The sequence below is a fragment of the Lissotriton vulgaris genome, chromosome 4_1 (assembly GCF_964263255.1).
Source record: "Lissotriton vulgaris chromosome 4_1, aLisVul1.2, whole genome shotgun sequence".
In the NCBI taxonomy this organism is placed as follows: Eukaryota; Metazoa; Chordata; class Amphibia; order Caudata; family Salamandridae; genus Lissotriton; species Lissotriton vulgaris.
In genome coordinates, this window is record NC_141691.1 from 1049589514 (window position 1) to 1049616367 (window position 26854).

At 44.9% G+C, this 26854-nt stretch overlaps 1 protein-coding gene across 1 annotated transcript in view; it reads left to right on the forward strand.

Annotated features, from left to right (window-relative positions):
- The window catches only part of TENT4A (terminal nucleotidyltransferase 4A), a 694370-nt gene that overhangs the window by 522316 nt on the left and 145200 nt on the right, over positions 1–26854 (forward strand). The gene's annotated exons all lie outside the window — the stretch shown is intronic.

The following is a 26854-nucleotide window of genomic DNA, read 5'->3' on the forward strand; positions in this document are numbered from 1 at the left end:
ATGAACATTTTACATTTTGCCCCTCTTCCTTTCCAGTTCTAAAGGGATGTTCTAAGTAGTTCTCCAGCATTGCTTTGTTCATTCATTCACATGTTTTAATTTTTTGTCCGGCTGGGAACCCTTGGTACCCATTGTTAACAATGCAATGTGCTTTACTGTCAATAACATTGAAAAAGCTATCTACTACACACAAGCACTCCCTCTTTTTATGACCCACACTTCAGCCAGAGCAGCACCTTCATCCTTCCCCTGACAGGGTTTTTGTACTGCCAGATTTTCTACTGCACTTTCAGTGATGCAGAATTTTCTGGAGCTGTCTAAAGTTTATCTTTAAAAAAGAAATCCTCAGTCCTGCAATTTTTCACTCACCTACAGCTGTGAGACAGAGTTCTGCCTTATTTTAGTCTACATTTCCTGAAAAATCCCCAGAATAGCCATTTTTTCTGAGAAGTCTCTTCATGGCTTCAGAGGCATGTAGTAAGAGGAAGATCTAAAAGCAGGATCCAAACACTTACTTTACTACTTCCATCCCAGTCATGATACTGTTGTGAACGTATCTAGGACCCTAATTAAATATTCCCGATTTATGCCCTTATGTGGTTATAACAAATCATATCCTTATAAAGGCATAATAATCATATCCATATTTAGTCATAGCCAATGCAGTCCAAATGCGGCAAGGCTACTTCCTTAGACTCCTAGAAAGTACAACGAGTTATTTTAACAAACCAAACCTCCAGCAACCTGGGAATTCCCCATGCTTTTGTTTTGATTTGTCCTAGAACTCCTGCAAGTCCGAAAGAACGATCAGTTCTTAGTGACCTCTTTTATTGACGTCTTATGTCCAACCTTACGTCAAACACGGCACCTTCCAGGTATAAATATACCAGCGTTTGCCTTACGCAACACACAGTGGTTTGGAGCAGAGCGGCTATCTACTTATCTGAAGCCCAGCTGATGCGATTGCCGTATGAAGCCGTTCCTCCCATTTGACGCACTGAGAAAGACGCTGTCTTTTTCTCCTGCTGAGAAAATCCAGCTCCAGTGTTTCCAGTCACCCTTGCGGGTTACTGGGAGATCGAGTCCTGAGAGCGAGATAAAAGACCTCCTTCATTCTAAAATCAAGGTACGGAACTGATTAGATCCTTGGAGAATTCTTGAGTCAGATTCTTGGCAAAACTAACTTAACTTAAAAACTCCTTTACTCCTTCCCACATTCTAGGCTTAGGTTAGGTACACTGGGGTAGGCGTATTTAGAAACATCAGTTGAGTAAGTTTAGTCAACTTTCATCATTGTATGTAATTGTATATATTTTATACATTTTAAGTATCATATGGCTCAGAAACCATATCAATGCGTTTACAGTATTATTTCATAATACTCGTTTTACTGTACGCACTTTACTTCATGACAAGTATTGCAATTGTAGCAATTCACTTCTCTTGCATGAGAAAGAAGACTGCTCAATAAATAACCTTTCATTGAAAACGCCCGTCTCTCTATTTCTCTGCACTCTGGTGAAACTTAAGTATGCACGGTTGACTGAGTGAAATAGATATCTATTGTTTTCACACCACTCTGGAGATATACTCCTTATTCTGGGGGAGCAAAGTTGTCATGTTTATGCGGTTGTCAGAAGCTAATCCCTTCTTGTCTAATCAGGGAAGTTAACTCCTCCCTGTTCATTCGAGAAAGTTTCTAGTGACCTCTGAGCTAGCTGGCAAACCTAATTAAATCTAACCTATTCAATAGAGACCTAGTAGACCTCAGTCCTACGTCTAAACTATCGTTTGTTATTCCAATGCGCAGAGCCTATTGAGAAAATAGGAACTACACTACATGGCGCCTAACGTTTGGTAAGGCGATAATCTAACGCAAGATACTAGAGTAACTCAGTCGTGCTTTTTCACACAGACCCCTTTTCCCGTAAAAACTCCAATAGACGTCTGGAGTGGGTAAAAGGCTAATATCCGCCAGAACTTAGTAGGATGAGAATCCTATGTATTACTTTTTGGTATAGTCCACGTTGAAGGATAGTGTTCCAAAATATTGTTCACCTAATCTTTGTTTCCTCAAAACTTGCTCTGCAAACTTTCTGTCAGTAAAAATGTCAGACCGTGAGGACGAAAGAGACAGAGCTAGACTAGCAGCTCAACTCGCGACTCGTATGCAATACTCATCCCGGTCAATATTAGAGAAACCATAACTATAAAACGTATAGAAAATGGAGTAACATCAAGAGGTGGTACAGTCATATTTGTGGTAGAGGCACATGAATTTCGGCAGACAGAGGTATTCTATTCCTGGATAAATTTTCCAGCAGCACATGCTTCCACTACTTCAAAATAGCGGAAGCTCCAGCGGAATACTCTCCTTTCGAGGAAGTTGAAATTCCACTAATATACCAAGAGCACCTGCTCTGGTTTAATGGCGCCCTAAAACCTCAAAATCACATTACCAGGCTTGGTCCTCTAGCCAGCTACACACCACATCCGGACATTGAAACAATGTCAGACAGAGAACTTTTAGTTCAGCTAAACAACTAATTAAAATTCATAGACAATTGGTCCATTATGTCATGCAGACTTCAACAGTCCAACCTGCAATTGAAATTCCACAAAACACCCCTCAACAGGGGAACACAAACAAGATTATACCACATAATATACAATCATGTCTTGGTAAAACACCTGCAAAATGGGAACAAATTCCATTCTGGTTAGCTCAAAAAATATCTGAGGCAGTATTTCCTGATACTACCCCTCACGAAAAACACAGAATTCTGACTATCTGTCTCCCAATGGGGATTGCACCACATGTGGAGGACTGTGACACTTGGGGCACAGGCTTTGCTTCTATCTACACAAAAACACATGGTGTTCCGTCTATGGCGGTGATACCAGACGTACTAAGACAGATTCAAAATGAATACGGTCCAGAACCTGCTTCAACTGGAAGTATGAAATTACTGAAAGACTTTAAGCAAGTCTCGGCTATATTATTACCCAACATAAAAGGAGAAGCTGCATGTGTGGCAATCCGCCAAAAATTGAAAGAGACGGATATAACGGACCAACCTTTTGAGCTTGCTAAAATAATTGAAAAATCGTATTTAAGAATTAGGCAGAGATAGTTTGAGAGGAAAACCAGTAAAACCCCAACTAATTGAAAATCCTGAAGAGACTCATTAAAAATAATCTCAATTCTCAAAAGAAGTGGGAGGGTAATAAACAAACCACTCATAGAGAAAAACAGTTTCAGACCAGAGGAAGGTCTCCCCAACAAAGAGATAAATCTCCAGAATGGGCGGGCAAGTCTCCCTAAAGGGAGCCCTCTGAAAAAAGATACAACCTTAGAAATAGGGACAATTTGAGAAAACCTGACGGATATCAAGATAGTGATACACGTCCCTCTCGATATTTTCAGATTTCATCAAAGAAATCAGAAAGAAGAGGACGGTCAGAACATAAAGAAGAGCACGTCAAGTCCAAAGACAAGGAACCTGCTCATCAAAGTAAAACATTACAATTTCCCAGAAAGAAGGTAGCCAGTATTAAAATAAAACATGCAGAGAATTCTGAGGACAAAACGGAGAGTGGGCCCAGACAATGCTAGACAGCGCAGCAGAAGTGAGCATAGCTCGCAAGATCCTGATGAATCTTCCGGAGACAGTGGACACAAATGAATACATTCATGTGGAAACTGCAGACACCCGAGTTAGCGTGCCCCATAAACTGTACGAAATAACATTACCTATAGAGGGAGATAAAACCAGGAAAATAAAAGGTCTCTTTTGGGAGAACCTATCTAAAGGCTATGATATCCTTCTAGCAGAAAAGGACTGGCCACCAGAGTTTGTCAGGGAGTGCCCACATGGCGAATAAATGATTATGCCTGCCTTCTCGGATCTCATTCCAATTCATAAGAAATACACACTTGCTAGAAAATGGGCAGTGGCCCAAGGCCCTGCATTATATAGAAATCATGTAGGATGGGATGAGGATTCTCCTCTCCATAAAATGCAGTTAAAAAATCAACCTACTGCACAGAGTCAGTATCCTGTTAAACAAGAAGCTAAAAAACGAGTAAAACATTTTAGATCAACTTGAATATCAGGGGGTGATTGAAACATGCACCTCACAAATAAACAATCCTCTGTTTCCGGTCTCCAAGCCAGACGATTCATATCGTCTAGTTTTGGATTACAGATATCTAAACTCCTGCTGTAAAACGTTTGCAGTACAAAACTCACACAATGCAGCACTAATGAATAACATTGTGCGCAAGAAATATAAAACGACATTAGATATTTCAAATGGTTTCTTCTGTCAAAACATAGCACATGAAAGCAGATATTTGACCGCTTTCTCCAGCATGGGGACCCAGTAAACAATTTTGTTGTCTCCCACAGATTCAAGAATAGCCCAGGATTTTTTTCAGCCAGGGTAACAGAGTTACTACAAATGTCTGAGGCATTATCCTATGTCGATGACATCGATCTTACAGACGATGACCTGGAGACTCACTTGAAAAGAGTGAACACCATAATACTTGGGTTCGCAGCTGAAGGGTACAAGTTTAACTTTAGAAAAATCACAAATTGCCCATCTGTCATATTTTTAGGATATGAATTATCAAGTGAAGGCAAAAGCCTAGCAGACTTCTTAGAGAAGTGTGCAGTACTCCAAGCTCCAAAACGCTGAAGAACTTAAATCAATACTAGGTCTCCTGAATTTAGGAAAAAAAAACATTCTAAAATATGCAGAGGGTTAAACATCTCTACGAACTAATAAAACCTGAATTTGAACCAATTAATTGGACTCAAAAACACACAAATTTTAAGATCATTACAGACAGACATGTTAACTAAAACAAAACTGCAAACATGCGCAAACGAACGCAACCTTGTAATCAGAGTCATCCCAGGAAGATGCGGATTCACATACCTGACCTCTGAGGGAGAAACGGTACCAATAGCTTACAAATCATATTTGTACAAACAAGCTGAAATGAAATTCAGTTTTACTGAAAAAAGTCTAACTGCAGTTCAAACTACTGTAGCAAAAGAAAGAGCCCTAGCCCAAGGGAAGAGGATATCTGTTTTAACAGCAGTATCAGCCCTTGAGGCGGTAATAGTACCAGGCAATCTTAATTCTAAAGCTCTAGATCCAAAATGGATAAAATGGGAAACTTCTCTTGCAACAGAAGACGTGACACACGCATTTGATCCGAAAATGAAGACTAGAATATGAAAATGAATGTCCTCTGCCGATCGAAATTCTGCCTCTCGAACAGTACACCTGTGTAATCTACACGGACAGATTTGCACAACACTACGTTGTGGAAAAACAGATTTACAATGCAGCGTGCGCGATTGTTAAAGGTCGCTGGCGCTTAGGAAAATTCAGACCGATGGACACTAAAACAGAATCACTCAAACTGTACAGCTCAGTGAGCTGAAATAAGATCTTTAAAGATGGCGCTTGAAAATGACGATCGCGAATTCCTGACACTAATAGTGTGCGATTCGCATTACTGCCTCCGATCTTACAATAATTCCATGCAGACCTGGATAAAAAACAGTTGCAAAGATGAGACGGGTGCCACAATAAAGCATAAAAAACTATGGGAACAAGTAGTTATTTTGCAGAAAGAACTACAAAAGACTTGAGTGATAAATACGCAGAGTCTTCAACGTGATGGCGTTCACGTTGCAGGGAATTCATTGGCTGACAAAGCCACAGCGGCAGCTGATCACTCTGCTTCCGTAGCCACAAAAAAGCGTACGAAAAAACAAATAGATGGTGAAACGCCGCTTGCAGTAAAAGCCTCAATGGAAGGCAATTATGCGGCGTTACCTCTAAACTATCCACTCGGCAATACATACATAATTGATGCAAACTCTGTTCCGTTTGCTCAAATCCCTGGAGTGGGGGATAGAGTAATTCCAAACACGAACCGGAGAGTCTTCTTAATGAAGAAGCACACATGGGATTGGGTCTGAGGCACCAAGAGATCCTGAAATCTCTAATAGAATTACAGTCACAATACTGGTGGCCGGGGATGAGCGTACAAATTTATAACTTTGCAATGATTTGTCAGGACTGCAACAGAAATCGCAGTTGTGAACCGGACCAGACACATGCCCAGACACCACTATTGGGCAGCATCAGGCTATCTATGCGCAGACGTCCGACCCGACAAATGCGGTCCCATAAAAATTAAGACCAGATTCATTAAGATGAGACCCCCAGCGCCCGGCTGACGCCAGAACTGTTATAAAAGATTTGCGAGTCTTTATCGACACATACGCAATTGGTATGCTACATTCTGACCAGGGTCCTGCGTTTAGCTCTCGGGCTTACAAGGAGGCCATGGCCAGCATGGGCATTACATTGCGGTATTCTAGTCCATTCCATCCCGAGAGAAATGCGGTAGTGGAGAGAAAAAAACGGGACATTAAGCAATCTATAACAGCGAGGGTATTGGGTTCGGGTGATGGGTGGGTCAAACATCTAATAAGTGTCCAACGTAGTCTTAATAATAGGCCAAGAAATTCTCTAGGAGGTATCGGTCCATACAAACTTTTATTTGGTACTAGAATGATCACCCAAGACTTGGATTGGCAGACTTCAGTGGTGCAACAAAAAGCCTTTGATATCAAAGATCGTTTGGCTGTTTTACAGGACTAAAATGAAACAAGAAAAAATCTGAGTAACGAAAAGCTAAAGCCAACTACCACTGAAGAAAAACCACCTGTCCCAGCAAGACCTGTCTGGATTCCAAAGATTGGGGATCTGGTCAGAGAAAAGATCGTGGTGAAGGAGGAATTTGGGCCTTCTTACAAAAAAGCGGTACCTGTCTTAGCTGTCAGCGGAATAAGATCAGTTGTACTACCGCCCCTTGCTGGTAAAAAGGAGAACCGAGTTTTATCAATCGACCTGGTGAAACCACAATCATGTGGCCAATAATAAGTAGTAGGCCCAGTGGACTCCCAAGAAATAGCAGAAGACCAAATCTTGCTACAATCCAAGAGGTTCAAACTGACAGACTAATCACATTTGACAAACCTGCAGTGGTTAAAAAGACTATGCAACAAAACCATGGAACTTGTGCCTCTTGAAACCCAAATTGCAACAGTTCATCAAGAAACACCAGTCTACAACGATGTAGCCTCGGACTATACAAATGTAACAAAAGAAAATGCAAAGATCAATGGAAATCCGGAAGCAATCCCACCAATTGGCAGAACTGCATCTGGCTACTTTATCAACTTTGATGACTTTACCGATGATCCAAGTGAACATGGAGATAAGGCAGCAACAAAAACTTTCAAAAATAAAATCAGAGCTCCTGCATCAACTCAGAGAAACATATCTAACTTCACCATGGATTAAATTATGGATTGTGTTAGGGGTACTTTTCCTCCTTCTATGGCTCATCTTGGTTTTAAGTTTGGGTAGATTTATTGATGGAAAATATAGTACAATGGACACAGCAAGTCAGAACATCAACTTGGTCCTGAAACCACACAGATCCTCTCACATCGAAAAAAGAGAACTGTCATCAGTCAACATCACAGCACAGCCTATACCTGGTGGTATAGCATGAGACAAAACTGATTGTGAAATCTATGGCCCGGTTGAGCTCTTGAAATATCCACACCAATTCAATATTTCTTTAAGTGACTTTGTATCACCTAGTACTTTCTCTGATGATTGGGACTTTGACAATATTAATATGATGTCAGATTTAGAAATGTCAGCAAAATTTACAAAACGTGATTATTTACAGGATTCGTCGAATTATGAGGAAATGTATTGTTACAATCACTTTGGGTATCATTATGTGCATAAATCTGCAAATCCTAGAAGTTTTCAGTTCTAATCAATGGGAACATTGTCCAACTCCGCCAAAAGGCAGTTCAAAAACATTTTATGAGAAATCCCCATACTTCTCAGGGTTTAATGTCACTGATCCTGAAACATTCTATTTCAAAGTGTTAAATAAGACGGGAATGAAAAACATGTTGACTAATACTAAACTGATTTATTCAGAAATATTTTATGAGGTACAAAAGAATGGCAGGTACATGGTTAAGAAGCATTGTTTAGAGCCTGCATGATCCCAGAACAAATAATGTTCCTGAATGACACAATTCAGAAAACAACCTGTCTTGGTTTAGCCAAGATAAAAGATTTAAACAATCTGTCTATACCAAAGCCTTTGCCTGATAGAAACACCACTACAGATGAGGTGTTAGACGTGGCCTATATTTCAAAACAGAACAGAACAATTCCTGATTGGAACAAATGGTTGATCTGGCCCACAGACACTAATAACTGTCAAGATAGATTCCTGAACAAAATACAGGGGTTCAAACCGAACAGGCCAGACCCAAGATATTCCCAAAGACAACATCCAGGGATAGTTACAACATACAGTGTAGGAAAACTATGCCTCGACTGGCTACAGAAATCCACACTTCCCGAAATTAAGCAGCACTTAACTTTACTTAAAGAAGGTGCTGACTTGCAAGATTTCGAACTGGGACCTCGCAAACAGCGTCAACAACATTTCATATACGCCAGTATATACGCAGCTTACAATGAAGCTTGGAAATTAAATCAAAATGAAACTGCAGAAAAAATTAGAAATTGATCGTATTAATTTGGAAAAAACACCTTTGTAGTGGACAATGGGGTAACAGCACTGTCCTACAGAATCTATTCACTGGACAGCATTGTATCATCTGCTATTGATATAGTATAACAGGTATGATAATGTTACAACATGGTCAGACCCAATTGCATTCTATTGTACAGCTAGGCTGGACGTTACAAAACATGCGTTCAGGTCAAATGCCATGGCGTCTAATCAACGAAGAGAGCCCCGTGGCCTTTTCGACACCAGAGGCCCGATCTTCGATGGAACGGAGCCCGTTCAAACGATGCCCCCTTTGCAACTCTAAGTACCCGCACATCGATGTACACCCGGTGTGCAACAAGTGCAGATCACCAGAGCACGATGAGAACAACTGTCTAGCTTGTGCTCGATTCAGGTCGAAGAAGACGCTTAGACTCCGACGCCCAGCAAGACAAATTATGCCAGCGCCCGACCCGGTGAATATCTTTGACGAGGACGACTATGAGGTCGTCGACACAGAGGATCCAGAACAGTAGTCTGATCTCGGTTCGGAGCATGACTCCACCTATTATGAAGACTAGTACAACGCCAAAGATGAAAACGCAGTCGAGGTAAGGGACGACATATCCCCCATCGGAGCCATTGATGACGACTCAAGTGATGAACGAGGCCCAACAGTGGGTACAGGGCCCGAAACAGACACTCAAAGGCTTTCAAAGGCTCAGGTCGAGGCATCGCCAGAAGGCCTTAGCCAAGATCATGAAATGCATTCTATAGCCCCGTGTCCAGGCCCGGCTAAGAATACATCACATGAGCCATCGGTTCAACCAGTCAAAACGAAACCAAAATCCGTCGAGTCAAAAACATAACCGAAACTGCTGAAAACAGTCTTCGGGTCGAAAACCTCGAAGCCATCGGAGTCGACTAAGACAAAAGGTGTCGACGACCCTGCGGGGTCAAAAGTAAAGTGTCGAAACGAAGATCGGTGCGCTGAAGTCAGCCATTAAAACCAAGCACATCGAACCGAAGAAGTCGACGCCGACTGACAGCGACACAAACAAGGGACTCGAGTCTCGGAAGATTCTCGATCCGAAGCATCAGGTCGACAGGCCATAGCTCGTCAAAGGCTTAGTCAAAATCCAAAAGCACCTCAAAGGACCACGTCGATTCGAGGCAGAAGTGCGTCCTCTGACGCCACATGCACCGAAGTCGACGCAGAGCGAAAAGGCAAAGTCGGTCGGCCCTACACCGGCGCCGAAGAAGGCCAGTCTGTCTAAAGACACTATGCCAGCGATAAATTTCGACTGCCACCAACTGCACGCCCCAAGGCGCTCGATCCAAAACCTGGGGTCGAAACACCCAAACAGGTGTCCTTAGGAAAAAGGCATCATCCTTTAGAAGAGGACGTTGCGTAACAAGAGCCCTCATATGATGACCAGTCGAAGCTACATATCGACTCCGAATCTGGTAGGCTTACTATTTATCAAAGAAAAATTAGATCGGAAAATCCTCTGGAATCATACAAAATTCCTTTCAAAAAGAAAAGAGATTCTGCAACATCACCTGTCCTTTTTAAACCTAAACTGTGAGGTACCATGGCCAGGACACCTCTGCATACTCACCCCCGCCCACTACTGAGGATATGGGGTATGACTGATGAACAATATAATTACCCTGCGGACACTGATCAGGATGACCAGACTCGAGCCTGGACAGACCCTGCTGACCAGGGGGAATCACAGACTATTCCTGATACTCCCTCTTATCCTGTAAAAACTTCACCAACAGAAGATACAGCTGCGTTCAACTCTTTAATTGAAAGGGCACATGATGTGGACATGCATGCTGACCCAATTGAAGAGGACTTCCTATTTGTCACTTTCTCCACTTCAGAGAAATCAGTTAAGACATTGCCAATGCTAAAAGGTGTCCTTAAACGCGCAGGGGACATTTTCAAAGAAACCACTAGAGCAAGGGTTATTAACCCCAGAATTGAAAGAAAATACAGACCGGCGCCTGTGGACCCTACATATATTAAGGGACAGCTGCCGCTAGACTCTTTGGTGGTCTCAAATGCTCGTAAGCGCGCCAACTCTCAAACTACGGGTGATGCTCCTCCAGACAAGGAATCGAAAGTATTAAAAGCTTCTGGGAAAAGGGTGGCTGCTCAAGCAGCTAATATCTGGAGAATTTCTAATATACAGGCCCTATAGCCAGATACGATGGGGCGCATTATGACACTCTAGAGCAACTGCTACAACATTTGTCTGAGGCCTACAAAGAGGGGGGCTGAGATGCTAATCCAGGAGGGTAAACTCCTTTCCAACGCATCCATCAAATGTGCGCTAGATGCAGCCGACACCGCAGCCAGGGCCATCAACACAAGTGTCCTGCTCAGGAGACATGCTTGGTTGCGCATCTCTGGGTTCATACCTGAGATTCAAACCACATTACTGAATCAGCCTGTGAACCCTGATTTTTTTTTTTTTTTTTATTTGGCCCTGATGTTGACACAATCTTAGAAACAATTAAAAAAGACAGACAGCCAAGTCTATGGGTGCCTTGCAGTCCCAACAGTTCAGAGGAGGTTCCTTTCGTCGCTCCAGTAACAGAGGAGCTACACGAGGCCAGGCATCACAACAGATTCAATACAATGAAGGGAGCACACAAACCACCTATAATAAAAATAATAGAGGTGGATACCGTGGCAACAGCAGCAAAGGCAGAGGACGAGGGAATAACATCACCAGGTCTTCCGCCAATACTAAACAGTGATGCCTTGTCACTGCCCCCGGACCATGTAACACCAGTCGGGGGCGATTACAACAGTTCCTGCCAGTCTGGGAGAGCATTAACACAGACAGGTGGGTGAGACAACTTATTCAGTACGGCTATTGTCTAGAGCTAACTTCCACTCCACCCAACATACCCCCAAGGCACCGTCCTATGTCCGCAGAGCACATAGTCTTATTGCAGCAAGAAGTTGTCAGCATGCTGCAAAAAGGGGCCATAGAACTCTTCCCCATACAGGAACAGGGGTACAGGGGTACAGGGGTATACTCGCTGTACTTCTTAATCCCCAAAAAGGACGGGTCTCTCAGGCCAATACTGGACCTCAGGCCCCTAAACCAATACATCTTGTCAGAACATTTCCACAAGCTCACTTTACAGCAGGTTCTACCATTGCTCAGTCAGGGAGATTTCCTCGCAACACTGGACCTAAAGGACGCATATTTCCACATACAGATACAGCCAGCACACAGGAAGTATCTCAGGTTTACCAGTTCAAGGTCCTGCCTTTCGGGGTGACAACAGCCCCCAGGGTGTTTACCAAGTGTCTAGCGACAGTAGCTGCGCACCTACGGAGAAACCATATTCACGTCTACCCCTATCTGGATGACTGGCTTATCCAAGCAAAGTCGGCCCAGCAATGTGCCAGCCATATGTCCGCACTATTCACCTCCTACACAGCCTCTGATTCTCATTAAACTACACAAAGTCTCATCTCCGACCCGCCCACGTACAACAGTACCTGGGGGCGACAATAGACACTCTGGCAGCAATGGCACAGCCAAGCCCAGCAAGGCTCAACAGCATTCAATTGCTGATTCAAAAATTCAGACCCCAGCACTCGCTACCAGCACGGGTGTTTATGCAGTTGATAGGCATGATGGCCTGCTGCATCTTCATAGTCCCTCACGCGAGACTACACATGCGTCCGCTTCAAGAGTGCTTAGCACGGCAGTGGAACCAGGCTCAAGGACAATTAAAAGACCTATTGTTGGTGACCGGTCGCGCATACAACTCTCTGCATTGGTGGAACCCACAAAACCTTTGCAGGGGACGACCGTTCCAAGAGCCTGTACCACAAATAGTGCTGGCGACGGACGCATCTCTCCTGGGCTGGGGAGCGCATGTCCTCCATTACACAGTGCAGGGACTATGGACGACACAGCAAAAGATGCACATCAACCTGCTGGAACTGATGGCAATCTTCATGGCAATGAAGGCGTTCAAGGTACATTTGTGCAACAAAGTCGTGTTGATCCGGACGGACAACATGACTGCCATGTAATACATACAGAAGCAGGGAGGGACACACTCTCCGCGGTTGTTACATCTAGCGCAAAGCATGTGGAAGTGGGCCATTCAGAGGAACATATTCCTCCTGGCGGAACACCTCCCAGGCAAGGACAACCAGATGGCGGATCTGCTCAGCAGGCACAACCACCAAATGCACGAGTGGGAGATACATCCCTCAGTGCTACAACCGTACTTCCAGCAGTGGGGACACCCAGAGATAGACCTGTTCGCCACAAAGGAAAACGCGAAATGCCAAAGCTTCACCGCCAGGTTTCCACATCGGCAGTCTCAGGGCAATGCGATATAGATGAACTGGTCAGGCAGGTTTGCGTACGCTTTTCCTCCAGCCCCGCTCATACCACTAGTGGCACGCAAACTGCAACAACACTCCATGACACTCATCCTAGTTGCTCCGACGTGGGCGAGGCAACCGTGGTACACCACGTTCCTAGAGCTTTCCGTGGTGCCTCATCAAAGGCTGCGATTAACACCCAGTCTTTTAACGCAGAGCCATGGAGACATTAAACAGCCACATCTGCAACAGTTGAATCTTGCGATCTGGCTCCTGAAGTCATAGTTAGGTTGCCTGAACTTGCCTCCTGACTGTATGAATATTATCAAAGAGGCAAGAAGACCTACAACCAGAGCATGCTATGCGGCAAAGTGGAAACTATTTGTCATCTATTGTACCAATAATGACATAAATCCGCTGGATGCATCTACACAAAACATCATATGTTACCTGTTACATTTACATAGATGCAATCTAGCCTACAGTTCCATACGTATACATTTAGCTGCAGTGGCAGCTTATCTTCAGAACAGGCAACACCTTTCCCTCTTCAGAGTACCTGCTATTAAAGCTTTTATGGAGGGACTCAAACGAATGATTCCTCCAAGACACCCACCTTCACCTGTCTGGAACCTAAACGTGGTTCTAACCAGACTTATGGGACTACGTTTTGAACCTCTACACTCGTGTGAGATACAATTCCTAATGTGGAAATTGGCTTTCTTAGTGGCCATTACATCACTTTGAAGAGTTAGTGAGCTACAAGCCCTAACTATTCAGGAACCATTCATACAAATTCATGCAAATAGGGTAGTGCTACGTACGAACCCAAAATTTATGCCAAAGGTGGTATCCCAGTTTCACATCAATCAAACTATCAACTGCCAGTGTTCTTCCCAAATCCAGATTCAGTGGCAGAAAGAGCTCTTCATACCCTGGACGTTAAAAGAGCTCTCCTGTATTATATAGACAGGACAAAACCTTTCAGAAAGACTTAGCAACTGTTTGCTGCCTTTTCACCACAGTACTAAGGCAACCCCATTTCAAAATCTGGTATAGCCAGATGGATTGTTAAGTGCATACAAATGTGTTATCAGAAAGCGAAACGAACATAAACAGTTTCCCCAAAAGCGCATTCCACACGCAAGTTAGGGGCATCCATGGCTTTCCTGGGAAACATTCCTCTAGAAGACATATGTAGAGCAGCCACATGGACAACCATACATACATTCACCAAACACTACTGCGTAGATGTACACTCCAAACAGCAGGCAGCTGTAGGACAGGCTGTGCTCAAAACTCTTTTTCAGGCTGCTGCAGCTGGCACGGGCAACCACCGCTAGGGGGGACACTGCTATACATTCTATGCACAGATATGAATTCAGCAGCCCACTTGCCTCGAACTGAATATGCTACTTACCCGTATGCATCTGTTCTTGGCATGTAGGGCTGCTGACATTCATATTGCCCTCCCTCCTCCCCGGTGCCTGTCGCAGCTGTAGCACTCAGAATTAGTCTTATCATGGACATCACTTACTGTATCATACTCCATCCCTGCCACAATGGCGAAAAACAATCTGAGGATGGAGAGGATGCCCATGCGCACTGTAGTCCGGGGGAGGTGCCACCTATCTCGTGATACTTCGAGGACTCTTCCAGGACAACAATGTGCAATCATCCGGACCCAACACTAGGCGTCGATCTATGTACAGATATGAATGTCAGCAGCCCTACATGCCGATAACAGATGCATACTGGTAAGTAGCATATTCCTTTTGTTCCTTCTGCTCCGATATGGCAAGCCAAGTCACAGACAAAACTCAGGCTACGATTGGAGAAACGATCCTAGCAATACGATACCAAGACAGTATCACTAAGGTCCTCGGATTGGCCCGGCTAAGAGATCTGAATACTACTTGGTTTCTTTCATTCAGACCAATCTGGCAAGATTGCATCTTACCTGTGGTTTGATGTCTGCTATGCGGAGAAGAATGCTGAGAAGAATACACTACCATCAGCAGTACCAATGGATAACGATACTTTGCTCGGTCCGGTAACGACTCCTGCAACGTGTTGTCCCCAACGGCTACAGATTCTGATGACTGCATTTGTTGAGACTTCACCGTTACGATTAGGTGGCTGTGAAGTAACCGATGAAAGCGACACCATACAGGTACAACCTTCTGTGAACATTGCTGATCCTGACATCGATGATAGCAATGCATCTCACATATGCACTTTAGCCGCTTTTTTTAACTTGGTAGAACTTTCACCTACTGTAGTAGAGGAATTTTTCAACAGCCTATCTGATTTGATGTTCTCTCCTAACAACAAGAATAACTTTTGAAACCGCAAGCACACAGCGTTCCCTGAACTCTGAATTCGGCCTTCAGTTTTTATGAACAACACTATTGAAAACATTTGGAACTATATTTTTTCCCATGAAAGTGAAATTATTTTTCCCAATTTCCAAAATTTACCCTTTTTTATTTTTTTGGGTATATGGTACTCTGCTTACAGTAGAACTATTCTTCAAGAACAGAACTTCTATTTTTAGAGGTTCTAGAGACAATATTTTGAATCAAACTCTAGCACTTGTACGATCTTTTATAAATATGTGATATGGTCTCTACCTTCTCTTCTGTATTAAGAGCCATTTCATAAATGTAATTTTCTCAATTCATTCAGCTGATATTTATATTTGCATTATCTGAATGATACCACTGCTTGAAAGCGTACAGTATAATACTCATTTTCGTGTATCTATACCATTTCAAATGCATTTGATGTATTTTGGGGTAGGCTGGAAAACACATGCACACGTATATGTTTATATATTGCTTAGTATTTAGTAATGATGGACATTATACGCGGAGTGGGTGTTATGAACGTATTTAGGGCCCTAATTAAATATTCCCAATTTATGCCCTTATGTGGTTATAACAAATCATATCCTTATAAAGGCATAAGAATCATATCCATATTTAGTCATAGCCAATGCAGTCCAAATACGGCAAGGCTGCTTCCTTAGACTCCTAGAAAGTAAGAGTTCTTTCAACAAACCAAACCTCCAACAACCTGGGAATTCCCCATGCTTTTGTTTTGATTTGTCCTCGAACTCCTGCGAGTCCGAAAGAACGGCCAGTTCTTAGTGACGTCTTTTATTGACGTCTTCTGTCCAACCTTACGTCAAACACTGCACCTTCCAGGTATAAATATACCAGCGTTTGCCTTAAGCAACACACGGTGGTTTGGAGCAGAGCGGCTATCTACTTATCCGAAGCCCAGCTGATGGGAGTGCCGTATAAACCGTCCCTCCCATTTGACGCACTGAGAAAGACGCTGTCTTTTTCTCCTGCTGAGAAAATCCAGCTCCAGTGTTTCTAGTCACCCTTGCGGGTTACTGGGAGATCTGGGAGAGTCCTGAGAGCGAGATAAAAGACCTCCTTCATTCTAAAATCAAGGTACGGACGCTAACGTCTGATTTAACATCACCAAGTAGAGTCCAACGGCTGCCTCCAGCATGTTTCCTTGAGGAGGAGGATTCAGATGAAGGGGACATGTTCCAAACTGAGACAAGCCCCCCTGAGCTTAATGTGAAATATCAGGGAAGTTCGGATGAAGATGAGGAGCAGGAGGAAGAATATCATCCACCTCTTCCACCAATGGTTTGCCTTCCAGCCTCTTTAGTCTCTGACTTACAATACCTCATAACCGATTACAAATAGAGGTTTCCACAGTCACCTGCACCTCAACCCTCTGCAGTATCTCTCTCACCAAGACCACGGCCTCCACCTCTAAATTTACAGCTGGATCCAGTCAACTTATCACATCCTCTGTCTACCGACGAAGACTAGGAAGAAGACCAGCATGAAGAGGGAGAGCTTCAATTTCACCACGATGAATTGGGTGACTGTCATTCCCTGCCCTGCTTCTCCAGTACAGGCACAAGTGGGCTCACAACCTGGAGAAATTGGAGGGTTGCATATTCTCATTGAAAGGGCAGCTCAACGTTTCCAAATCCCCATGGTCTCTCTCCAGCAGGATTGGTTCTTATGATTTTAAGGAGCCCTTCAAAAAATCAGTGAATTCGATACCGATTATAGAATTCCTGTGGGCACAAGGTGTTAAAGTGATGCAGAACCCTTCCTCAGTTCCTCCGCTAGTTCCTCATTTAGACAAGAAGTATAGAGCGCCAGATACTGCGCCAGCTTATTTAATAGGACATCCCAAGCCGGACTCGGTGATTACACAGGCTGCTCAAAGGAAGTCCAAAAATCCTTCTGCCCGTTGTCCGCTCCGCCAGATAAAGAAGGCCGAAGGCTGGACAATATTGGGAAACGTTTCTCTACAATGTCTGTCTGACAGTAAAGGCATCCAATGCCTTAGCGCTTTTGGGACTTTACAACAGACAGTTATGGGCAGACCTAGCCCCTTATCCAACGTCCTTGCCTGAGGAATAGAAGGAAGAAGCGTAGAAAATATTACTCGAAGGGGAACGCTCAGCGCCGAAATAGACTGCGCGATGGATATCGCAACAACTGGATTTCGCCAACTTGCCGCGGCAGCTGATTTGAGATGGCAAGGCTGGCTGAAGGCAACTTCCTTTTGTCCCGAGATTCAGAAGAATATCTTGGATATGCCTTATGATGGCCAATTTCTCTTTGGACCTCAGGTTGATGAGGCGTTGCAGAGTATAAAAAAAGGACACGGACACAACCAGAGCGTTAGGAGCTCTCCAATACAAAAGTCCGTCCTTTCGCGGCTCAAGAGGAAGAGGACAGTCCTCTTACAGGGGCGTTTTATCAATAGCGGTCATCATACTCTTCGGGGCAGCAACATCGGCCACAGTTTCAGCAGCACCAACAATCTTCGTCTGGCAAAACGTCCTTTCGGGGTAAAGGCCAACGAAAAGGCAACGCTCATAGACAATGACCTTTCCCTTCGGCCAGTCTCCAATTCCGCTGTGACCTCGAAGATTGGAGGAAGAATTTCCCATTACCAAGAAAATTGGAAGAAAATTACAACGAACCGGTGGGTTCTACAATTAGTTCAATTCGTCCATTCGAGTTCCTTCACATACCTCCCCGAACTATGCTTCACAAAAATCTGCATCTGCTTTTCCGAGAGGTCTCTTATGCTCCAGAAAGGGGTGAAAAAGGCCCTCTGTCCCATCGAGGCAAAGGATTTTATACCCGCTTCTTCCAAATTCAGAAGAAGGAAAAGTGGAGGCCTATTTTAGACCTCAGAGCCCTCAACAAATTCCTAAAAAAGCATTTGTTTCGTATGGTAACGATCCAGGAGGTTTTACAACTCCTAGATATGAAAGATTACATGGTATCCCTGCATCTTCAGGATGCTTATTTTTACATCACAATTAACAAAAATCACAAAAAATATGTAACATTTGCAGTAGCGGACACACTTCCAGTTTCGTGTCCTTCCTTTTTGACGCAAGTCTGCACCTCGCATTTTTACAAAATGCCTCTCTCCAGTGGCTGCATATCTCAGACATCAGCACCATCAAGTTTTTCCATATCTGGACGACTGGCTGATCAAAGCTCCATCCCTAGAAGACGGGTCCAGGTCTTACAACTCTTACAACTTTTCAATCGTTTAGGACTCACAATCAATCGGGAGAAATCAGTTCTACTTTCTCAACGTATAAATTTCCCAGGCACTACAAGACACAAAACTGAGAAAAGCTTTTCCATCACAGGAGAGAATGGAATAGCTAGTGACACTGGCTGTTCTCGTAGCCTCATAGAGAACTTTAACGGTTCGCCTTTTCAATCCCTACTCTGAATATCATGTATCCTACTGGTTCCTCACTGCCGCCTAAAGATGCGCTCTCTCCAAGAGGCACTCTAAGGGCAATGGGTCCAATGCACAGGGTTATTCGACGATCCCGTAAAGATGACTCCTCAAATTGTCAAGGCTCTGCAATGGTGGATGTCTATTCGAAATCTTTCTCAAGGCTTGCCCTGCTTACTTCTGGCTTCGCCTCATGTCATCACTACGGACGCCTCTCTGGGAAGCTTGGAAGCTTTCCTCCAAGAACTGCAGATAAGTGGAAAGTGGTGCCCCTCCGAAAAAGGGCTTCATAAAAATCTCTTCGAACTGCGGGCGGTCTTCCTCGCCCTTCAAGCCTTTCTCTCAAGAATCAGGTACTCACTATTGCTCGTACGTACGCGCAATACCACAACGATGTACTATCTCAAGAAAGCAAGGAGGGCCTCGCTCTCAACACTCTCTCGCAAATCACAGAAAATGTGGAACTTGTTAATCCTGCAAAATCTCACTTCGGGCGGAATATGTCCCAGGCATGGACAACGTTCTAGACGATTCACTAAGCAGACAACACACGTCTCACGAGTGGTAGCTGGATCAAGAGACCCTCTACCAAGTATTCTCTCTATGGGGTACTCCTCTGATCGACCTATTTACCACAAAAGACAATGCCAACACTTTGCAAGATGGCATCCCCAGAAAAGATCTCTAGGGAATGCATTTTCGATCGCATGGTGCAACGTCTTTGCGTACGCCTTTCCTCCATTTCCAATGATTCCCACAGTCCTCAGGAAATTGAAAGTGGAGCCCTGTACTCTCATTCTGGTAGCCCCAACCTGGCCACGCCAACATTGGATCTCAGAACTCCACCGTATGTCTCTAGAACCACCAATGCGATTGAAGCAGTTTCCATCCCTCCTCCCGATGAACAGGCAAGTCCAGCACCCATATCTGGCATCACTGAAGATTATCCGCTTGGCTCCTGAGTTCAAGGAATTACAGGATTTAGATATTCCGCCAGATTGTAGAGCCATTCTGGCTCTGGCAAGAGCATATAGTACCAACAAAACATTCTTTGAAATGGAAGAGGTTTTGTATTTGGTCTAAGACTCAGAAGGTACTTCCTTTTTCTTCATCTCCAGAACAAATACTGCCTTACCTTCTCCATCTAGCAAACTTGGGCCTTGCTCATGCTTCCTTCAGGGTCCACTTGGCAGCCATATCCTGTAAGAGATCTACCACAGGTCCTTCTCTCCAGTCTCACAGGTTAATCAAACGGTTCCTTAACCCCTTCGGTGCTCATGACTAGCTCATCTCGTCATGAGGCACAGTGCTCCTGTGCTCATGACGAGCTGAGCTCGTCAATACCACACCCATTAACATTATGTCCAACACAGGAGATGAATGTCTCAAGCAGCGATGGTGTTAAAGGTCAGGACTTTTCCACCCGTGAAGACTTTACCGCCTTCCTGGCAACTTAACACTGTCCTTAATCCGCTCCAGAAGCATCCCTTCGAACCGGTACACAGGGCTGATCTGAAATACCTCTCTTGGAAGACAGCACTCCTTCTTGCACTTCGGCAAGACGAGAAAAGTGCACTCCAAGCTTTCTCAATTCAGGATCCCTTTCTCCAATTCAGGCAAGACAGGGTAATATTGCGAACAAATCCCAAATTTGTACCAAAAGTCCCGTCTGACTTCCATCTCAATGAGCCGGTTGTCTTGCGCTCTTTCTTACCAAATCCTTTGACCGCAGCAGAAAGAACGTTACATTCTCTGGATCTTAAACACTGTCTGAAATTTTATATTGAGAAAACAAACTCCTTTCGTAAATCTAACCAACTTTTTGTAGCTTACAGTAGACCCAGGAAAGGTCTTCCGCTCACTAAGCAAAGTATTTCTCGCTGGATCTCTGCAGCTATTGCATTCTGTCACGATCGGGAAGGACAACCCCTGCATTCTGAAGTACGGGCCCATTCCACTACAGCGATGTCTACATCCATGGTGCTTTTCGCAGGAGTACCAATCAGACATTTGCAGAACGGTGACATGGAAGTCTCCACATACCTTCACCAGGCATTACTGCCTGGATACAGAACTCTTGAAAGATGCTGCTGTAGGACAAGCAGTACTTCACCATCTGTTTCAATAGAGGGGATCCTTCCTTTCATCCCACCATCCTTTTTTCCATGTACGCACATTTGTTTATTGTATTGCTGCTTATAATACAATTTTCTATTGGTCACTTGATATGTTATTATCTGAAGACTTGTATATTCTATACCATACGAAATGTCCTTATCATTGCTGGCTACTCTGGTTCAGGCATGTGAATCTATGAAAGACACCCCTAGTACTGGATAAGAAATGCTTTACTTTGCTGTAACTGCAGTTATCCAGTATTGGTGTCTTTCATTGATTCACATGCAACCCTCCCGCCTTCCCTGGAAGTGCTCATCTAATTGTCTCAGTGATGTACTTGTTTAGCATGGTGCTTCCAAAAAATCTGAGGGATTGAGGCTCCTTCCAGGAGGGTTCTAGAGGGAGTTGATAGCTGATTGGCTCTTCTCTAGAGTTTGGTCCTTTCTACAAAAGGACAAGGATATGTTACGAAGGTGAGGCTCTTAGGCCTATTTCTCTATATGTCTAATAGGACATTACTATCTTTATGTACCGGCGACTCCCATCTCGACGACTGGGAATGATTCAGGCATGTGAATCTATGAAAGACACCAATACTGGATAACTGCAGGTACAGGTAAGTAACTCATTTCATCTGGTTTAATGAACTGACGCTGTTGATACCTTACAGTACCAAATTTAGTAGTGCCATCAGCAAGTTAACAGGGATGTTACGCCAGCAAGAAACTCTATACTTGACAATGAGGCTACTAGCCTTTCCACCGTAAAAATACACAATTCTGGGTTTTTACTGCTGTTACATGCAAAAGTACATGTTCCAATTTTTAACTTGGACCACGCTAAGTTGGGCTATCCCAATTGGGCATGCCAATCAAACATTCACCCTTTGAAGGTCAGAGCACATGCACAGAGTACTGATTAGCATGGTTCAGGGCATGGCTGCCATTACACCAGTATCTTGAGTTCAAAATGGGGACAAAGTGGGGGGAAACCCGCAAATAGTGTGTGCGATCACACTCTGTTTCTCATGAACCTGTATTAATTTATGCTCCAGCTTTGGTGCAGTTGCTAATTTCTGCACTGATTTTTCTTTTTTCTCATTGACTGCACCAGAAAATGAGCTTATTTATTGTGGTCTCATCCTCAGACTGCTTTGAATCAACCTTGAGCGAGGATATGCACACAACCTTTAACCAATCTTTTAGACTACAATATCTTGCTCCTACCATAAAGTAGAGCCCACACCATGCACCCTCTCTGTGGGAACTGATTGTGATAGCCAGGAGTACGATGAAGAGGACAGATTGGCACCTCAAGATTATTGGTATGCTGAAATACAGAATGCCAGTGGTCTCGATACTTGCCCAGACATTTCCAGAGACGCTGTGTAATAAAGGGCCCTCTTTTTGCTTGGTTGCCCGTACTTCCTTTTGCTAAATGGAGTCCTTCGTCCGATTTTAGAGCTCCACTCCTTGCTGTGAAAGTACTCTCCCCTTAATCTAAGCTATCCTGGATATTGTGCATTTTTGCTATTCCCCCTGGAGTAGAGTCCAGGACATTTGTGGCATGATCCTGATTTTTTCATCCTCTAGCCTAGATCACAGGGAACATGGCATGGAGGTTGCTTGAACTCCTCGACTTTTGCATCCTGCAAGTCGTGCACATCAAATGGGACATGTGGCCTCTGCAGTCCTAGTGGGCACAGCTCCTGGGGAACGGGTTTGATTACATTCAGGTTTTCTCAGATGGCAAAAGATTTGTAGTGGCGTGAATTTCCCCAATGGATGGCAACCTCTCTTAGCCAAAAGCAGTGCAAGAGCGCAAAAACGCCTGGATGATTTGGGCAGCCCTCCAACAAAACCCAGTAAGGCCAGGGGGGAGGGGTTCTTCAGCATTAAAGACAGCGCCTCAAGCACTTCCCCCTAAAAGAAGGCAACTTTGGTGCAAGCCTGCGCCATGTGTGGGAAATCGGCTATGGGAGTCTTACATCGGGGACACGTGAGTCCATACGGTGGACCGTGCTTGGCGTTACGTATGCCCGCTGTAGGAATGTGAAATGTAGCAATTTATGCTTGTAATTAATGGAAACATTATAGGTTCGTGCGCAACAAACGCCACTGCTTATCCGAAAGGGGTTGACCCAGATCGCTATCTCTTGCCTGCCGCAGTTTTGAATCCCCAGATGGGACAAGAGCAATAGCGGCCTTGTAAATTTTGGACATTAAATGATCTCCACCAGTGTCCTTGATTGTGAGAGACCGGGGAAGAGAGTCGGGTGGTTCTTTGGGTAAGTCTGGGTAGTGGACCTCCGCGCGCTCAGTAGTCTGCATAGTATAAAGTGGTCTATGAATGTGGTGTCAGTGAAACGTGTCATCGCAGCGAGAGAATTTTATTGTTCGGGATGAGATCCCCAAATCTTCCCAAATGGAATTTATAGTGTGTGTTGCACTACTGCCTCTTTGGTGATAGGGAGCCACAAGTTTCCTGCTAGTGGGAGGGAAGGGGAATAAAGCAGTGGAAACCCTGCTGCCCGGTCCAATTGCTTCCATGCCCACCTGGTAGTGGATAGTGTCTGCAAATCCTGGGGATCCCGGTGCAACATAATCGGCAATAGGGTTGACCGAGGAGTAGGCCTGAGATACAGAATCCGGGCATCAGAGTGGGACCACTTATGGGAGAAGCTGTATTGCGCAGTCAAATAGTAAATGCAAAATTTAGGAAGACTGAATCCTCCGCGCTCAAAAGGCAGTCAGGGCTGACCAGGGAGTGTTTTTCTAGGAGATGTCTAACAAGTGGGTCCATTGCAGTTATAAAGAGGAGTGGAGAGAGGGCGCACCCCTGTTTGGTCCCTCTGGATAGTTTAAAGGGAGGAGAGTTTAAACCATTTAATCGAATTCTAGCCGTGGGGCGCGTATGTAATAGTGAAATCACTGAAATGAACCTGTGTGGGAGGTCAAGCTGCACTAGGGTGGCTCTAAGAAAGGGCCACTCCAGGGAATCAAACGTTTGCTCGGTAACCCATAGGACTGCTGCAGCTGGGAGGGAGGCATTGATGCGGTGGAGCATGGCAAGCAGCATGCGCAGATTCAATGCAGTAGAACGGTGGGGAATAAATCCGGACTGCACAGTTGATATCATATCTATGATCAGGGAGAGTCTATTAGCAAGCACTTTTCCCAGAATTTTATAATCTAAATTCAACTGTGACAGGGACCTGTAGGATTCAGTGCTGCAGACTTTGCCGTCTTTGGGGAGGAGTGACAACTGCTTCACGAAGCGTGGGGAACAATTCTTCCCGCCCCCCCCCCCTTCACTGGCCTCCTGGAACAGATCAATGAGGTGCGGGGCTATGGTCTTTTTGAAGACCTTGTAAAAACAACCGGGGAACGCATCTACGCCAGGTGCCTTTGATCCATCCAGGTCTTAAATTGCTTGGGTCACTTAGTCAATCATGAAGGGTCCAGCTAGCAAATCTGTGTGCTTGTTCCAGCCAGACCAAGGCTACCTCGCCCAGATAGGCGTTACTGGCAGCCGGATCAGAATTAACCCTGGTCCTCTAGAGATCGAGATAAGAAAAGACCCCATGGAAAAATGCCCGCACAGTCGTTGATCTGCGCGCCTTGTGGGCCAAACAAGTTAGTGATATACGAGGGTCGCGATGGGTATGTATCCATCTGGCTAGAGTGCGTCCAGGATGTTCACCCTCCCCGTACCGTCTAGCTATGGCATACTACCCCAGGATGTGGGCTTCCCTATCTGTTGCCTCCTGAAACTCTGTTAGCAACGTTGCCTTAAGTCGAAGATCGGTGCGGGAACTGGGGGACTCGTGTCCAACGTCTAGAGTGGCTAACTTGGTCTTTATCCCGGCCAAGGTGCAGTGGAGATCCTTCAGTATACCAGCACTTTTGGAGATGCATATCCCCCTTCTATAAGCTTTAAAGGCCTCCCACAAGGTGGCCTTTGGCTCCAGAGTTCACGTCGAGTTCAAAGTATTCCTCCACGGCAGTGTGTAGTTCTTCCTCAAAAACAGTCTTGGAAGGCCGTTTCGGGGAACTGCCAATGTATCTGCCTGTTCCCGCCCCCAGGGATCCGCAGCCCCAGCGCCCCTGGAGCATGGTCAGATAGTGTGCGGGAGATATCTTTTCGGTTTTTAATGAACTAACCAACTTGGAGAATGTTCATCCTAAAGTAACTCCTACCCAGTGTCTGTGTGATTCACTCAACACTTACTTCAGTGACAAAATCAAAGATATAAAAGCTAGCATTCCCCAATCAAAAACTCCAATCACGACTGGCATGGCAATTAAGACCGGTTCTGCCACTCTCACCAACCTTTTACCCATAACTCAGGACCAGCTTTCGGAGCTACTGACGAGAGTTAAATCTGGCTCCCCACTGGATATTTGCCCCCCTCTCATCCTTAAAGAATGCTTCTCCGCCTACCCTACTCCTGTTCTTGCTCTCCTTAATGACTCTCTATTGTCGGGCATAGTCCCGTCTGCTTTCAAAGAAGCAACGGTCATACCCCTATTGAAAAAACCTGGGGCTGACCCGGCATGTAAGGCAAACTACAGGCCCATCTCGTTGTTGCCTTACTTGGCAAAAATCTTAGAGGCACACGTGGCGAAAATCCTCTCCAACTTTTTGGAGGAGTCCTCCTGCTTTGACCCCCATCAGACTGGATTTCGCCCTGCGCACTCTACGGAGGCAGTAGTCACTGCGGTGTTGGACACTCTCCGAGATTGCGCAGACAGACGCTCTCCCCAGGCACTGGTGCTCCTGGATCTGTCGGCCGCATTCGACACGGTCGACCACAACATCTTGATCGACCGTGTCGGACAGGCCGGCATACAGGGCACAGCGGCCTGCTGGTTGAGATCCTTCTTGGAGGACCGCTCACAAGCGGTACGCCTGGGGGACCTAACTGGCGTTAAACAGCTTACCTCATGCGGAGTGCCACAGGGTTCCTCCTTGTCACCTCACCTTTTCAATATATATATACTCCCCCTGATACAAACGTTGAGGGACAAACAGGTGAGAGTTTTTAACTACGCAGATGATCTGCAATTACTCTTCACCATTGATAACTCTGAAAAATCCGTCAGTCACTTCCAGTCAACCATGAGGTTCATTAAATCCTGGATGGACCAAAATCAATTGAAATTGAACCCGGGGAAAACAGAACTGGTATTGACTGGGGACAGCGCTAAGCACTGGGGCCCTCAATACTGGCCCTTAGACCTGGGTCAAGCTCCACAACCATCACCATTGGCTAAAACGCTGGGAGTCATCGTGGACAGTGACCTTTCATTAAAGGCACAAGTGGGCCAGGTGGTTTCTAAGTGTTTCTATCAGCTAAAAAAAATCAGGAAGGTTCGGCGATTATTAACGGTAGAGGCCACCACCCAGGTTGTGATCGCCACTGTTCTGTCCCATCTGGATTATGCGAACGCCATTTATTTGGGTCTTCCAGTCTTTCTACTCAAGCGTCTCCAGATGGTACAGAACTATGCTGCCAGGATGATACTGAAGCAACCAAGGTGGCAAGCAGCGACCCCCCTTCTTACTAAACTGCACTGGCTCCCGATCACACAACGCTGTGCCTTCAAGGCAGGCTGCATGATTTTTAAATCACTGCATGGCAAAAGCCCTAAGTTCATTAATCAAATAATCACCAGATATGTTCCCCCCCGCAACCTTCGCTCACTCCATTTGGGCCTTCTTCAGATCCCCCCGTTCAAGCTTAAACGTTCTGGTGGACGTAGGTTTGCAGCACTTGCCCCCCGCCTATGGAATACCTTGCCACTAGAAATTCGGCTCTGTCAAGATCTTCTACCTTTTCGGAAAGCACTGAAGACTTGGCTTTTCAGACAAGCTTTTTAAATCCTAATTTTTTTACC